The sequence below is a fragment of the Stigmatopora nigra genome, chromosome 14 (assembly GCF_051989575.1).
Source record: "Stigmatopora nigra isolate UIUO_SnigA chromosome 14, RoL_Snig_1.1, whole genome shotgun sequence".
NCBI classification, from domain to species: domain Eukaryota; kingdom Metazoa; phylum Chordata; class Actinopteri; order Syngnathiformes; family Syngnathidae; genus Stigmatopora; species Stigmatopora nigra.
Genome location: NC_135521.1, coordinates 13573010 through 13591379, shown reverse-complemented (window position 1 = coordinate 13591379; position 18370 = coordinate 13573010).

The window sequence follows — 18370 nt, the reverse complement described above, 5'->3', positions numbered from 1 at the left end:
ATAATAACCCCATTTGACACACTATTTATGCTATAAAATAGCACCAGAATGTCACTGGATGATAATTTTTTCACCATTTAGTCATAAATACATCCTGAATTCATTCAGAACACATAAATATTTAAAATAACCCCCCAGAATCAAATTGAACCGATTTTAATGTGGGCAATATGCACTGTTCTGTACACTATTGATGCTATAAAATAGCCCCAGAATGTCACTGGATGATGATTTCTTCACTATTTAGTCATAAATACATACTGAATTCATTGAAATACAAAATGATGTCAAATAACCCTTCACAACCAAAATGGACCTTATTTAATACAGGCACCTACAATTCAATCATCAAATTTTCCTCGTACCAAGAGCAATTCCAGGCTGAATATAAATCTAAAACTTATTCTTTTGATATAAAAAAGATGTAATATAAACCTAGGAAATATTCAGGAACTTTACCCCGTGTAAATTGACCCATCAGAACCGTTTTGGACCGGTTTTTTATACATTACCGTACGCAAGTACGCTTTGGACGCTGTTGGGAAAAGGGAAAAAAGATGCCCTCCTGTGGACACTTTTTGTCATTACACGCCGTAAGGTATCGAACTTTTGGGCGTTTTAAGCCACCCCTGGACCTAGCGATTCGGTTCTTTTGGACTCAATCTATTCTAAATAATGTTTACTTATTTTAGAAACAAATTTGGAGTGTATAGGACATTCAGGAAAAAAATAAGCCTCCTATTTATGGTTGTATTCTCACTACCAATAATAACCCCATTTGACACACTATTTATGCTATAAAATAGGCCCAGAATGTCACTGGATGATAATTTTTTCACTATTTAGTCATAAATACATCCTGATTTCATTCAGAATACATAATTATGTAAAATAACTCTCCAGAACCAAATTGGACCGATTTTTTAATAGGCAATATGCACTGTTCTGTACACTATTTATGGTATGAAATAGGCCCAGAATATAACTGGATGAATATTTTTGACACTATTTAGTTACAAATACATACACTTAGTGATTTGACAACATTATTAGTTAAAATGACCATACAGAACTTATATTACCCACTTTTAATACAACCAGCATGTCAAATAAAGTAGTCATATGGAGGTCATTCATTATGGTATAACAAAAGCCCAGAACATAACTGGATGATTATTTTTAGATAGAATAGTCAAATATACATCCTTATCATCATTGAACACCATTTATAACTAAATACACCCACCAGAACAAAGTGGGCCTAGTTCAAATACAGGCACTGTTTTTAATACAAATTTGCATGTTTTTGACACTTATTAATGTGGCAAATAGCCCCAGAACCAGCCAGGATGATTATTTTTACAAAGAATAATGTTAATACATACACCAACATAATTGACACAAATTCTTTGTTAATAACATCATTCAGAACCTACATGGACCAGTTGTAATACAAGAAAAAGCCAAAATATAGTGCTCAAATAGAGGTCATTCATTATGGTATAACAAAGCTTCAGAACATGCCTGGAAGATAAAACTTTAAATTATATTAGAAAATACATTCCCATCATCATTGCAAACAAGTTTTGTGTAAATACACCAACCAGAACCGAAATGGACCGGTTATAATAAAGACATTGTTTTTATCGCAAATTGGCATGTTTTGGACACATTTTATAGTGGCAAATATCATCAGAACAATATTGGATCTTGATTTTTGCACAGAATGATAAAAACACATTTATCTACATGCAGTAAAAACCCCTAGTTAACAGCATCAACCAGAACCGAGTGGGCTCGGTTCTAATACCCAAAAACTTGCAAAATAAAATGCAAAAACTGAGGTCATTGATTATAGTATAACAATGCCCCAGAACATGCCTGGATGATAAAACTTTAAATCATATTAGCAAATACATTCTTTTCATCATTGGACACAAAATCCAGGCAAATACACCCACCAGAACCGAAATGGACCGGTTATAATGTAACCCTTATTTTTATCGCAAATTAGCATGTTTTGGACACATTTTATGTTGGCAAATAGCCCCAGAACCATCATGGATCTTTAATTTTGCAAAGAATGATAAAGACACATTTATCTACATGCAGTAAAAACCCCTGGTTAACAGCAATAACCAGAACCGAGTGGGCTCGGTTCTAATACAAGAAACTTGCAAAAAAAAATGGGAAAATTCAGGTCATTGATTATGGTATAACAAAGCCCCAGAACATGCGTGGATAATAAAACTTTAAATTATATTAGCAAATACATCCCTTTCATCATTGGACACAAAATCCAAGCAAATACACCCACCAGAACCGAAATGGACCGGTTAGAATGCAACCCTATTTTTTATCGCAATTAAGCATGTTTTTGACATTTATTATAGTGCCAAATAACCCCAGAACAATCCAGGATCTTGATTTTTACACAGAATGATAAAAACACATGTATCTACACGCAGTAAAAATTCCTGGTTAACAGCCTTAACCAGAACCGAGTGGGCTCGGTTCTAATACAAAAAACTTGCAAAATAAAATGCAAAAATTGAGGTCATTGATTATGGTATAACAAAGCCTCAGAACATGCCTGAATAACAAAACTTTGAATTATATTAGCAAATACATTGTTATCATCATTGGACACAAGTTTCATGCAAATACCCCCACCAGAACCGAAATGGGCCGGTTATAATGCAACCCTTATTTTTTTCGCAAATTAGCATGTTTTGGACACTTATTATGATGTCAAATAGCCCTAAAACAATCCTGGATCTTGATTTTTACAGAGAATGATCAAAACACATGTATCTACATGTAGTAAAAACCCCTGGTTAACAGCACTAACCAGAACCGAGTGGGCTCGGTTCTAATAGAAAAAACTTACAAAATAAAATGCAAAATTTGAGGTCATTGATTATGATAAAAATAAGCTCCAGAACATCACAGGATGATAAATTTTACACATATTAGTACAAAAGACGTGCACCTCATCAATAGACAAAGGTTATAGCCATATAAACCCACCAGAACCGAAATGGACCGATTATAATGCAACCCTATTTTTTATCGCAATTAAGCATGTTTTTGACATTTATTATAGTGCCAAATAACCCTAGAACAATCCAGGAGCTTGATTTTTACACAGAATGATCACAACACATGTATCTATATGTTGTAAAAACCCCTGGTTAACAGCACCAACCAGAACCGAGTGGGCTCGGTTCTAATACAAAAAATTTGCAAAATAAAATGCAAAAATAGACGTCATTGATTATGGTATAACTAAGCTCAAGAACATCAGAGGATGATAAATTGTACACATTTTAGTCAAAAAGACATGCACCTCATCAGTAGACAAAGATTTAAGCCAAATAAAGCCACCAGAACCGAAATGGACCGGTTATAATGCAACCTTTATTTTTATCGCAAATTAGCATGTTTTTGACACTTATTATGGTGCCAAATAACCCCAGAACAATCCTGGATCTTGATTTTTACACAGAATGATCAAAACACATGTCTATATATGTAGTAAAAACCCCTGGATAACAGCACTAACCAGAACCGAGTGGGCTCGGTTCTAATACAAAAAATTTGCAAAATGAAATGCAAAAATTGAGGTCACTGATTATGGTATAACTAAGCTCCAGAACATCACAAGATGATAAATTTTACAGAAATTAGTCAAAAAGACATCCACCTCATCATTAGACAAAAGTGATAGCCAAATAAACCCATCAGAACCGAAATGGACCGGTTGTAATGCAACCTATATTTTTATCGCAATTAAGCATGTTTTTGACACTTATTATTATGCCAATTAGCCCCAGAACCATCATGGATCTTTATTTTTGCACAGAATGATTGAAACACATCTATCTACTTGTAGTAAAAACCCCTGTTTAACAGTATTAACCAGAACCGAGTAAGCTTGGTTCTAATACAACAAACTTGCAAAATAAAATGCAAAAATTGAGGTCATTGATTATGGTATAACTAAGCTCCAAAACATCACAGGATGATAAATTTTACACATATTATTCAAAAAGACATTCCCATTTAATTTATCACAAGTTTCAGGAAAAAAAACCCCACCAAAACCGAATTGGACCGGTTATAATGCAACCCTTATTTTTATCGCAAATTAGCATGTTTTGAACACATTTTATGTTGGCAAATAGCCCCAAAAGCATCCTGGATGATAATTTTTTCACAGATTACGCAAAATAGATTATTCTACACAATATAAAAAATTCTGGTTAATCAGAATAACCAGAACCGAGTGGGCTCGGTTTTATTACAACATCCATGCAAAAACACAGTACCCAAATGGAGGTCATTGATTATGGTATAATTAAGGTCCAGAACATGTTAAGATGATAATTTTGAAACCATTTAGTCAATAAGACATTCTTATCATCATTGGACATCATTTCCAGGTCAAACTATCAACCAGAACCAACTGGGCCTTGTTTAATTAAAGGCAACATTTTATCGCAAATAAGCATGTTTTTGACACTATTTATATTAAAAATTAGTCCCAGAACATCCCTGGATGATTATTTTTACACAAATCAGTCATTATTACATCCACACAGAGATAAAATAAAATCCCAAATCAAAATAACACTCCAGAACCAAAAATGGACCGTTTTTAATACAGGCACTATACTATATCAAGTGCCCATGTTTATGACACTTTTTATGATATAAATTAGTCCCAGAACATTACTGGATCTTTATTTTTACACAGAATAAGCTAAACACTTCCCTTTACACATTTAAAACAATTCCTGGTTAATAGAACCAACCAGAACCGACTGAACCTTATTATAATGCATGCACAATTTTATCGCAAATAGCCATGATTTATGATACTATTTATGGTGGTAAAAATCACCAGAATGTCCCTGGAAGTTTAATTTTTCACCAATCTGTCAACAAAACATCTACCTAAATATAGAAAAAAATCCTAAATCAAAATAACCACCCAAAACCGAAATGGACCGGTTTTAATACAGGCAACTACAATTCAGTCATCAAATTTTCCTCGTACCAAAGGCATTTCCTGGCTGAATATCCAAACAGAACTTGTTATTTTGATATAAAAAGATGTAATATAGACCTAGGAAATATTCAGGCACTTTTCCCGGTGTAAATTGACCCATCAGAACCGTTTTGGACCCGTTTTTATACACTACTGTAAGAAATGGACGATTGACGCTGTTTGGAAAAGGGAGAAAAGATGCCCTCCTGTGGACACTTTTTGTCATTACATGCCGTAAGGTATCGAACTTTTGGACGTTTTAAGCATCCCCTGGACCTAGCGCTTCGGGTTTTTTGGACTCAATCTATTCTAATTAATGTCCTCTTATTTTAGAAATAAATTTGGAGTCTATAGGACATTCAGGGGAAAAGTAAGACTACTATTTATGGTTGTATTCATCACTACTAATAATAACACCATTTGACACACTATTTCTTGTATAAAATAACCCCAGAATGTCACTGGATGATAATTTTTACACTATTTAGTCATAAATATGTCTCCCATGATATTAGACTACATTAATGTGTAAAACTAAATACCAGAACCAAAATGGACTTATTTTAACACTGTCAATGTGTTTATTGAATTGAGGCATGTTTTGAACACTATTTATAGGATAAAATAGACCCAGAATCATCATGCATCTTTATTTTTTCACAAGTTAGTCATAAATACATGCACAAATGAATAAGACCACATAAATAGGTAAAATACTCATCCAGAACTAAATTGGACTGATTTTATTGTAGGCAATATACATGTTTTGTACACTATTTATGGTATAAAATAGCCCCAGAATATCCCTGGATGATTATTTTTACACAAATTAGTAAGAAATACATCCACCAAGTAAATTTAACACATTCCCACTTGAAATGATCCTCAAAAACCAAATTGGACCCATTTTATTACAGGTTATATGCATGTTTTGTACAATTTTTATGGTATCAAAAGCTTTTCCGAGCTAAATATTAACTTTTAACCGGTTATTTTGATATAAAAAGATGTAATATAGACTCAGCAAATATTCAGGCACTTTTCCCCGTGTAAATTGACCCACCAGAACCGTTTCCAACCCGTTTTTATACACTACAGTACGCATTGGACGCTGTTGGGAAAAGGGAAAAAGATGCCCTCCTGTGGACACTTTTTGTCATTACATGCCGTAAGGTATCGAACTTTTGGACGTTTTATGCAACCCCTGGACCTAGCGATTTGGTTTTTTTGCACTCAATCTATTCTAATTAATGTCCTCTTATTTTAAAAACAAATTTGGAGTCTATAGGACATTCAGGAAAAAAATAGGACTACTATTTATGGTTGTAATCATCACTACTAATAATAACACCATTTGACACACTATTTCTTGTATAAAATAGGCCCAGAATGTCACTGGATGATAATTTTTACACTATTTAGTCATAAATACGTCTCCCATGATATTAGATTACATTCATGTGTAAAAATAACAACCAGAACCAAAATGGACTTATTTTAACACTGTCAATGTGTTTATTGCATAGAGGCCTGTTTTCAACAGTATTTATAGGATAAAACAGCCCCAGAATCATCCTAGATCTTTATTTTTTACAAGTTAGTCATAAATACATACACAAATGAATAAAACCACATAAATAGTTAAAATATTCATCCAGAACCAAATTGGACTGATTTTAATGTAGGCAATATACATGTTTTGTACACTATTTAATGTATGAAATAGCCCCAGAATGTCCCTGGATGAATATTTTTGACACTATTTAGTTAGAAATACATACACTTAGTGATTTGACAACATTCTTAGTTAAATTGACTATCCAGAACTTATATGACCAACTTCTAATACAACCAACATGTCAAATAAAGTAGTCATATAGAGGTCATACATTATGGTATAACAAAGCTTCAGAATATGCCTGGATAATAATTTTTATACAGAATAGTTAAAAATACATCCTTATCATCATTGAACACCATTTATAACTAAATAAACCCACCAGAACCAAATGGGCCTAGTTCAAATAAAGGGCACTATTTTTAACACAAATTTGCATGTTTTTGACACTATTTATGGTGGCAAATTGTCCCAGAACATGCCAGGATGATTATTTTTACACAAAATAATGTAAATACATACACATACATAATAGACAATAATTCTGGTTTATAACATCATTCAGAACCGATATGGACCAGTTCTAATACATGAAAATGTGCAAGATATAGTGCTGAAATAGAGGTCATTCATTATAGTATAACAAAGTTTCAGAACATGTCTGGATGATAATTTTTATACAGAATAGTCAATCATACATTCCCATCATCATTAGAAACAAGTTTTGAGTTAATACACCAACCAGAACCGAAATGGACCCGTTCTAATACAAGCACTATTTTTATCGCAAATATACACTTTTTGACACTATTTGTGATGGCAAATAGCCCCAGAATGTCCCTGGAAGTTTATTTTTTCACAGAATGATGATAATACATCTACCTAAAAGTGGGTAAAAATTCTGGTTTATAGCAATTTCCAGAACCGACATGGACCGGTTCTAATACAACAAACATGCAAAAATAAAGTACACAATTAGAGGTCATTGATTTGGACATTACAAAGGCCCTGAACATCCCTGGATGATGAATTTTATATAGAATTGTCAATAATAGATCCATTTCATCATTGGACACAAATCCTGAGTAAATACACCTACCAGAACCGAAATGGACCGGTTATAATACAGGCAATGATTTTATCGCAAATTAGCATGTTTTGGACACATTTTCTAACATAAAATTGCCCCAGAACCATCTTGGATCTTCATTTTTACAAAGAATGATAAAAACACTTTCATCTACATTGGGTAAAAACGCCTGGTTAACAGCACCAACCAGAACCGAGTAAGCTCGGTTCTAATACAAAAAAATTGCAAAATAAAGTAAAAAATTAGACGTCATTTAATATGATATTACAAAGCCCCAGAACATATCTGAATGACAAAATTTTGAATAACATTAGAAAACACATTCACATTATCATTGGAAACCGATCCTGGGTCAATACACTAACCAGAACCGAAATGGACCGGTTTTAATACAGGCATTGATTTTATCGCAAATTTGCATGTTTTGAACATATTTTATAGTGGCAAATTGCCCCAGGACCATCTTGGATGTTAATTTTTTCACAGAATGTTGCTAATACATTAACTCACATTATCTAAAAAATTCTGGTTAATAGCAACAACCAGAACCGAGTAAGCTCGGTTCTAGTACAAAAAACTTGCAAAATAAAATGCGAAAACTGAGTTCATTGATTATGGTATAACAAAGCTCCAGAACATTACTGGGTGATAATTTTTACACATATTAGTCAAAAAGACATCAATGTCATTAATAGATACAAGTTCCAGGCAAATACACACACCAGAACCGAAATGGACCGGTTATAATGCAACCCTTATTTTTATCGCAAATTAGCATGTTTTTGACATTTATTATAGTATAAAATAGCCCCAGAACCATCCTTGATATTGATTTTTTCACAGAATGTTGTTAATACATTTACTCACATATTCTAAAAAAATCTGGTTAATAGCACTAACCAGAACCGAGTAAGTTCGGTTCTAATACAAAAAACTTGCAAAATAAATTGCAAAAACTGAGTTCCTTGATTATGGTATAACAAAGCTTTACAACATCATTAAGTGATAATTTTTACACATCTCAGTCATAAAGACATCCATGTCATCAAAAGACACAAGTTTTAGGCAAATACACTCACCAGAACCGAAATGGACCGGTTATAATGCAACCCTTACTTTTATCGCAAATTAGCATGTTTTGGACACTTATTATGATGCCAAATAGCCCCAAAACAATATTGGATCTTGATTTTTACACAGAATTATAAGAACACATTTATCTACATGCAGTAAAAACCCCTGGTTAACAGCACCAACCAGAACCGAGTTGGCTCGGTTCTAATACCAAAAAATTGCAAAATAAATTGTGAAAACTGAGTTCATTGATTATGGTATAACACAGCTTTAAAACATCACTAAGTGATAATTTTTACACATCTCAGTCGAAAAGACATCCATGTCATCAAAAGACACAAGTTTTAGGCAAATACACTCACCAGAACCGAAATGGACCGGTTATAATGCAACCCTTATTTTTATCGCAAATTAGCATGTTTTTGACATTTATTATAGTGCCAAATAGTATCAGAACCATCCTGGATGTTGATTTTTTCACAGAATGATAAAAACACATTCATATACATGATGTAAAAACCCCTGGTTAACAGCACCAACCAGAACTGAGTGGGCTCGGTTCTAATACAAAAAACGTGCAAAATAAAGTTAAGAATTAGACATCTTTGAATATGATATTACAAAGCTTCAAAACATCCCTGGATGATAAATTTTATACAGAATTGTCAAAAACACGTTAACATTATAAATGAAAAAAGATTTTGGCCAAATACACCCACCAGAACCGAAATGGACCGGTTATAACACAACCCATAATTTTATCGCAAATTAGCATGTTTTGGACATTTATTATGGTGCCAAATAGCTCCAGAACCATCCTGGATGTTGATTTTTTCACAGAATGATTAAAATACATCCAGCAACAACATATAAAAAGTTCTGATTAATAACACAAACCAGAACCGAGAAGGCTCGGTTCTAATACAAAAAATGTGCAAAATAAAGTACAAAATTAGACGTCATTGATTATGATATTACAAAAGCCCAGAACATGTCTGGATGATAATTTTTATACAGAATTGTCAAAAATACATTACTTTCATCAATGGACAAAGATTTTGGGCAAATACATACACCAGAACCGAAATGGACCGCTTATAATGACACTCTTATTTTTATCGCAAATTAGTATGTTTCGGACATTTATTATGGTGCCAAATAGCCCCAGAACCATCCTGGATGTTGATTTTTTCACTGAATATTGCTTATACATTTACTTACATACCCTTAAAAATTCTGGTTAATAGCACCAACCAGAACCGAGAAAGCTCGGTTCTAACACAAAAAACATGCAAAATAAAGTAAAGAAATTAGACGTATTTGATTATAATATAACAAAGCCCCAGAACATGTCTAAATGATAATTTTTATACAGAATTGTCAAAAATACATCACTTTCATCAATGAACAAAGATTTTGGGCAAATACACCCAACAGAACCGAAATGGACCGGTTATAATGACACCCTTATTTTTATCGCAAATTAGCATGTTTTTGACATTTATTATAGTGACAAATAGCATCAGAGCCATCCTGGATGTTGATTTTTTCAAAGAATAAGCAAAATACATTGCCAAATACAAGGAAAAAAAAATTCCAGTTAAAACAACACTCCAGAACCGAAATGGACCTGTTATAATGCAACCACCATGCAAAAACACAGTACCCAAATGTAGGTCATTGTATATGGAATAATAAAGCTCCAGAACATCACTGGATGATAATTTTTACACCATTTAGTCAAAAAGACATTCCTTTATTTAATGGACACCATCCACATGTCAAACCATCAACCAGAACCAACTGGACCTGGTTCAAATACATGCAACATTTTATCGCAAATAAGCATGTTTTTGTACACTATTTATGGCAAAAAATAGTCCCAGAACGTCCCTAAAAGTTTATTTCTTCACAAATCATTCATTAATACATCCACCCATAGATAAGAAAAAGTCCTGAATCTAAATAACCTTCCAGAACCAAAATGGACCGTTTTTAATACAAGGCAATATGCTATATCAAGTGCCAGTGTTTATGACACTATTTATGGTATAAAATAGTCCAAGAACATTATTAAATCTTTATTTTTACACAGCACAAGTATAATACATCCCTTTACACATTTGACACAATTCCCAGTTAAAAACAACAACTAGAACCGACTGGACCTTATTATAATGCATGCATCATTTTAGCGAAAATAGGCATGATTTAGGCTACTATTTATAGTGATAAAAAATCAACAGAATGTCCCTGGAAGTTAATTTTTTCACCAATTTGTCAATAATACACCCTTTTATATTTAGAAAAAAATCCCAACTGAAAATAACCCTTCAGAACCGAAATGGACTGTATTTAATAAAGGCAACTACAATTCAGTCATCCATTTTTACTCGTACCAAAAGCATTTCCCGGCTGGATATACATTCAAAAATGATTCTTTTGATAAAAAAAAGAAGATATATAGTCCCAGCAAATATTTAGGCACTTTACCAAGTCTTAATTGACCCAAGAGAACCGTTTTTAACCCGTTTTTTTTATACAGTACCGTAAGAAATGGACGATAGACGCTGTTTTGGAAAAGGGAGAAAAGATGCCCTCCTGTGGACACTTTTTGTCATTACAAGTTTGGAAAAGGGAGAAAAGATGCCCTCCTGTGGACACTTATTGTCATTACAATTGTTAAAATAAACCCTTTTTATGGCTAAAATACGTTCCCTGGGCTCATTTAAAGTGTTTAAAAATACAGAATAGATTAAATTAAACTCGAGTCATTATATTTCATCATTTAAATACATTTTAGTCGTTAATTTAATACATTTTAATGGTTTTAAGGGCTTTCTATTATTAAATATGCTTGTTTTGGACAGTAGTTATGGTCAGATATAGCCCCAGAACAAGCCAGGATGATAATTTTTTTACACAAAATGATAGAAAATACATCCAACCAGAGATATGACCACATACATAGGTAAAATAACCTTCCAGAAACGAACCAGATCTATTATAATCACTATTGTAATGACAAATATTACTGTCTACTGTACCAACCCCTAACAATAACCCCAACCCCTAACAATATCCCCAACCCCTAACAATAACCATAACCCCTAACAGTAACCCCTAACATTAACCAAAACCCCTAACAATAACCATAACCCCTAACAATAACAGTAACCCCTAACAATAACCACAACCCCTAACAGTAACCCCTAACAATAACCAAAACCCCTAACAGTAACCCCTAACAATAACCAAAACCCTAACAATAACACTAACCCTAACAATAACCAAAACCCCTAACAGTAACCCCTAACAGTAACCAAAACCCCTAACAGTAACCCCTAACAATAACAATAACCCCTAACAATAACCAAAACCCCTAACAATAACCCCAAACCCTAACAGTAACCCCTAACAGTAACCAAAACCCCTAACAATAACCAAAACCCCTTACAGTAACCCCTAACAATAACAATAACCCCTAACAATAACAATAACCCCTAACAGTAACCCCTAACAATAACCACAACCCCTAACAGTAACCCCTAACAATAACCAAAACCCTAACAATAACACTAACCCTAACAATAACCAAAACCCCTAACAGTAACCCCTAACAATAACCATAACCCCTAACAATAACCAAAACCCCTAACAGTAACCCCTAACAATAACCACAACCCCTAACAGTAACCCCTAACAATAACCAAAACCCCTAACAGTAACCCCTAACAATAACCAAAACCCTAACAATAACCAAAACCCTAACAATAACCAAAACCCCTAACAGTAACCCCTAACAATAACCATAACCCCTAACAATAACCACAACCCCTAACAGTAACCCCTAACAATAACCAAAACCCCTAACAATAACAAAAACCCCTAACAGTAACCCCGAACAATAACCACAACCCCTAACAGTAACCCCTAACAATAACCAAAACCCCTAACAATAACAAAAACCCCTAACAGTAACCCCGAACAATAACCAAAACCCCTAACAGTAACCCCTAACAATAACAATAACCCCTAACAATAACCATAACCCCTAACAGTAACCCCTAACAATAACCAAAACCCCTAACAATAACCCCTAACAATAACCAAAACCCATAACAATAACCCCAAACCCTAACAATAACCCCTAACAATAACCAAAACCCTAACAATAACCAAAACCCCTAACAGTAACCCCTAACAATAACCACAACCCCTAACAGTAACCCCTAACAATAACCACAACCCCTAACAGTAACCCCTAACAATAACAATAACCCCTAACAATAACAATAACCCCTAACAATAACCATAACCCCTAACATTAACCCCTAACATTAACCAAAACCACTAACAGTAACCCCTAACAATAACCAAAACCCTAACAATAACCAAAACCCTAACAATAACCAAAACCACTAACAGTAACCCCTAACAATAACCACAACCCCTAACAGTAACCCCTAACAATAACCAAAACCCCTAACAATAACACTAACCCTAACAATAACCAAAACCCCTAACAGTAACCCCTAACAACAACACTAACCCCTAACAGTAACCCCTAACAACAACACTAACCCCTAACAGTAACCCCTAACAATAACCAAAACCCTAACAATAACCAAAACCCCTAACAGTAACCCCTAACAATAACCATAACCCAAACAATAACGCTAACCCTAACAATAACCAAAAACCCTAACAGTAACCCCTAACAGTAACCAAAACCCCTAACAATAACCCCTAACAATAACCCTAACCCCTAACAATAACCAAAACCCCAACAATAACCAAAACCCCTAACAGTAACCCCTAACATTAACCAAAACCCCTAACAGTAACCCCTAACATTAACCAAAACCCTAACAATAACCATAACCCCTAACAGTAACCCCTAACAATAACCAAAAACCCTAACAGTAACCCCTAACAATAACCAAAACCCCTAACAATAACCCCTAACAATAACCAAAACCCCTAACAATAACCCCTAACAATAACCAAAACCCCTAACAATAACAGTAACCCCTAACAGTAACCCCTAACAATAACCATAACCCCTAACAATAACCATAACCCCTAACATTAACCCCTAACATTAACCAAAACCACTAACAGTAACCCCTAACAATAACCAAAACCCTAACAATAACCAAAACCCTAACAATAACCAAAACCACTAACAGTAACCCCTAACAATAACCACAACCCCTAACAGTAACCCCTAACAATAACCAAAACCCCTAACAATAACACTAACCCTAACAATAACCAAAACCCCTAACAGTAACCCCTAACAACAACACTAACCCCTAACAGTAACCCCTAACAACAACACTAACCCCTAACAGTAACCCCTAACAATAACCAAAACCCTAACAATAACCAAAAACCCTAACAGTAACCCCTAACAGTAACCAAAACCCCTAACAATAACCCCTAACAATAACCCTAACCCCTAACAATAACCAAAACCCCAACAATAACCAAAACCCCTAACAGTAACCCCTAACATTAACCAAAACCCCTAACAGTAACCCCTAACATTAACCAAAACCCTAACAATAACCATAACCCCTAACAGTAACCCCTAACAATAACCAAAAACCCTAACAGTAACCCCTAACAATAACCAAAACCCCTAACAATAACCCCTAACAATAACCAAAACCCCTAACAATAACCCCTAACAATAACCAAAACCCCTAACAATAACAGTAACCCCTAACAGTAACCCCTAACAATAACCATAACCCCTAACAATAACCATAACCCCTAACATTAACCCCTAACATTAACCAAAACCACTAACAGTAACCCCTAACAATAACCAAAACCCTAACAATAACCAAAACCCTAACAATAACCAAAACCACTAACAGTAACCCCTAACAATAACCACAACCCCTAACAGTAACCCCTAACAATAACCAAAACCCCTAACAATAACACTAACCCTAACAATAACCAAAACCCCTAACAGTAACCCCTAACAACAACACTAACCCCTAACAGTAACCCCTAACAACAACACTAACCCCTAACAGTAACCCCTAACAATAACCAAAACCCTAACAATAACCAAAAACCCTAACAGTAACCCCTAACAGTAACCAAAACCCCTAACAATAACCCCTAACAATAACCCTAACCCCTAACAATAACCAAAACCCCAACAATAACCAAAACCCCTAACAGTAACCCCTAACATTAACCAAAACCCCTAACAGTAACCCCTAACATTAACCAAAACCCTAACAATAACCATAACCCCTAACAGTAACCCCTAACAATAACCAAAAACCCTAACAGTAACCCCTAACAGTAACCAAAACCCCTAACAGTAACCCCTAACAATAACCATAACCCCTAACAATAACAAAAACCCCTAACAGTAACCCCTAACAATAACCAAAACCCTAACAATAACCACAACCCCTAACAATAACCCCAAACCCTAACAATAACCCCAAACCCTAACAGTAACCCCTAACAATAACACTAACCCCTAACAGTAACCCCTAACAATAACCAAAACCCTAACAATAACCATAACCCCTAACAGTAACCCCTAACAATAACCAAAAACCCTAACAGTAACCCCTAACAATAACCAAAACCCCTAACAGTAACCCCTAACAATAACTAAAACCCTAACAATAACCAAAACCCCTAACAGTAACCCCTAACAATAACTAAAACCCTAACAATAACCAAAACCCCTAACAATAACCCCAAACCCTAACAGTAACCCCTAACAATAACCATAACCCCTAACAATAACCAAAACCCCTAACAGTAACCCCTAACAATAACCAAAACCCCTAACAATAACCCAAACCCTAACAGTAACCCCAAACCCTAACAGTAACCCCTAACATTAACCCAAACCCTAACAGCAACCCCTAACAATAACCAAAACCCCTAACAGTAACCCCTAACAATAACCCAAACCCTAACAATAACCCCAACCCCTAACAATAACCCCAAACCCTAACAGTAACCCCAAACAATAACCATAACCCCTAATATTAACCCAAACCCTAACAGCAACCCCTAACAATAACCAAAACCCCTAACAATAACCCCTAACCATAACCCCAACCCCTGACCTTTGACCTTTGACCTCCTTAGGTCAAAGGTCAAAGGTCAAAGGTCAAAGGTTAGGGGTAGGGTTTTGGTTAGGGTTATGGTTAGGGTTGTGGTTGTGGTTATGGTTATGGTTGTGGTTTAGGTTTGGGTTTTGGTTTGGGTTATGGTTATGGTTATGGTTATGGTTAAGGTCAAAGGTCAAAGGTCAAAGGTCAAAGGTCAAAGGTCAAAGGTTAGGGGTAGGGTTAGGGTTAGGGTTTGGGTTTGGGTTAGGGTTAGGGGTATGGTTGGGGTTATGGTTAGGGTTATGGTTGGGGTTACGGTTAGGGGTATGTTTGGGGTTAGGGTTGGGGGTATGTTTGGGGTTAGGGTTGGGGTTGGGGTTAGGGTTGGGGTTGGGGTTAGGGTTGGGGTTAGGGTTAGGGGTATGTTTGGGGTTAGGGTTGGGGTTAGGGGTATGTTTGGGGTTAGGGTTGGGGTTGGGGTTAGGGTTGGGGTTAGGGGTATGTTTGGGGTTAGGGTTGGGGTTAGGGTTAGGGTTGGGGTTAGGGTTAGGGGTATGTTTGGGGTTAGGGTTGGGGTTAGGGGTATAGTTGGGGTTAGGTTTGGGGTTAGGGGTATGTTTGGGGTTAGGGTTGGGGTTGGGGTTAGGGTTGGGGTTAGGGGTATGTTTGGGGTTAGGGTTGGGGTTAGGGGTATGTTTGGGGTTGGGGTTAGGGTTAGGGGTATGTTTGGGGTTAGGGGTATGTTTGGGGTTAGGGTTGGGGTTAGGGTTATGTTTGGGGTTAGGTTTAGGGGTATTTTTGGGGTTGGGGTTATGGTTAGGGTTATGTTTGGGGTTAGGGTTGGGGTTAGGGTTAGGGGTATGTTTGGGGTTGGGGTTATGGTTAGGGTTATGTTTGGGGTTGGGGTTAGAGTTGGGGTTAGGGTTAGGGGTATGTTTGGGGTTAGGGGTATGTTTGGGGTTGGGGTTATGGTTAGGGGTATGTTTGGGGTTAGGGTTGGGGTTATGGTTATGTTTGGGGTTAGGGTTAGGGGTATGTTTGGGGTTAGGGTTGGGGTTAGGGTTAGGGGTATGTTTGGGGTTATGGTTAGGGTTACGGTTGGGGTTAGGGTTAGGGTTATGGTTAGGGGTATGGTTGGGGTTAGGGTTTTTGTTAGGGGTTAGGGTTTATGTTAGGGGTTAGTGTTTATGTTAGGGGTTAGTGTTTATGTTAGGGGTTAGTGTTATTGTTAGGGTTTTTGTTAGGGGTTAGGGTTTATGTGAGGGGTTAGTGTTTATGTTAGGGGTTAGTGTTTATGTTAGGGGTTAGTGTTATTGTTAGGGTTTTTGTTAGGGGTTAGGGTTTATGTGAGGGGTTAGGGTTTTTGTTGGGGGTTAGTGTTATTGTTAGGGGTTAGGGTTTATGTTAGGGTTGCTGTTTGGGGTTAGGGTTTATGTGAGGGGTTAGTGTTATTGTTAGGGTTTATGTGAGGGGTTAGGGTTTATGTGAGGGGTTAGTGTTATTGTTAGGGTTTATGTGAGGGGTTAGTGTTATTGTTAGGGTTTATGCGAGGGGTTAGTGTTATTGTTAGGGTTTATGTGAGGGGTTAGTGTTATTGTTAGGGTTTATGCGAGGGGTTAGTGTTATTGTTAGGGTTTATGTGAGGGGTTAGGGTTTATGTGAGGGGTTAGTGTTATTGTTAGGGTTTATGCGAGGGGTTAGTGTTATTGTTAGGGTTTATGCGAGGGGTTAGTGTTATTGTTAGGGTTTATGTGAGGGGTTAGGGTTTATGTGAGGGGTTAGTGTTATTGTTAGGGTTTATGTGAGGGGTTAGGGTTTATGTGAGGGGTTAGTGTTATTGTTAGGGTTTATGCGAGGGGTTAGTGTTATTGTTAGGGTTTATGCGAGGGGTTAGTGTTGTTTTTAGGGTTTATGCGAGGGGTTAGTGTTATTTTTAGGGTTTATGCGAGGGGTTAGGGTTTATGTGAGGGGTTAGTGTTATTGTTAGGGTTTATGTGAGGGGTTAGTGTTATTGTTAGGGTTTATGCGAGGGGTTAGTGTTATTGTTAGGGTTTATGTGAGGGGTTAGGGTTTATGTGAGGGGTTAGTGTTATTGTTAGGGTTTATGCGAGGGGTTAGTGTTATTGTTAGGGTTTATGCGAGGGGTTAGTGTTATTGTTAGGGTTTATGTGAGGGGTTAGGGTTTATGTGAGGGGTTAGTGTTATTGTTAGGGTTTATGTGAGGGGTTAGGGTTTATGTGAGGGGTTAGTGTTATTGTTAGGGTTTATGCGAGGGGTTAGTGTTATTGTTAGGGTTTATGCGAGGGGTTAGTGTTGTTTTTAGGGTTTATGCGAGGGGTTAGTGTTATTTTTAGGGTTTATGCGAGGGGTTAGGGTTTATGTGAGGGGTTAGTGTTATTGTTAGGGTTTATGCGAGGGGTTAGTGTTATTGT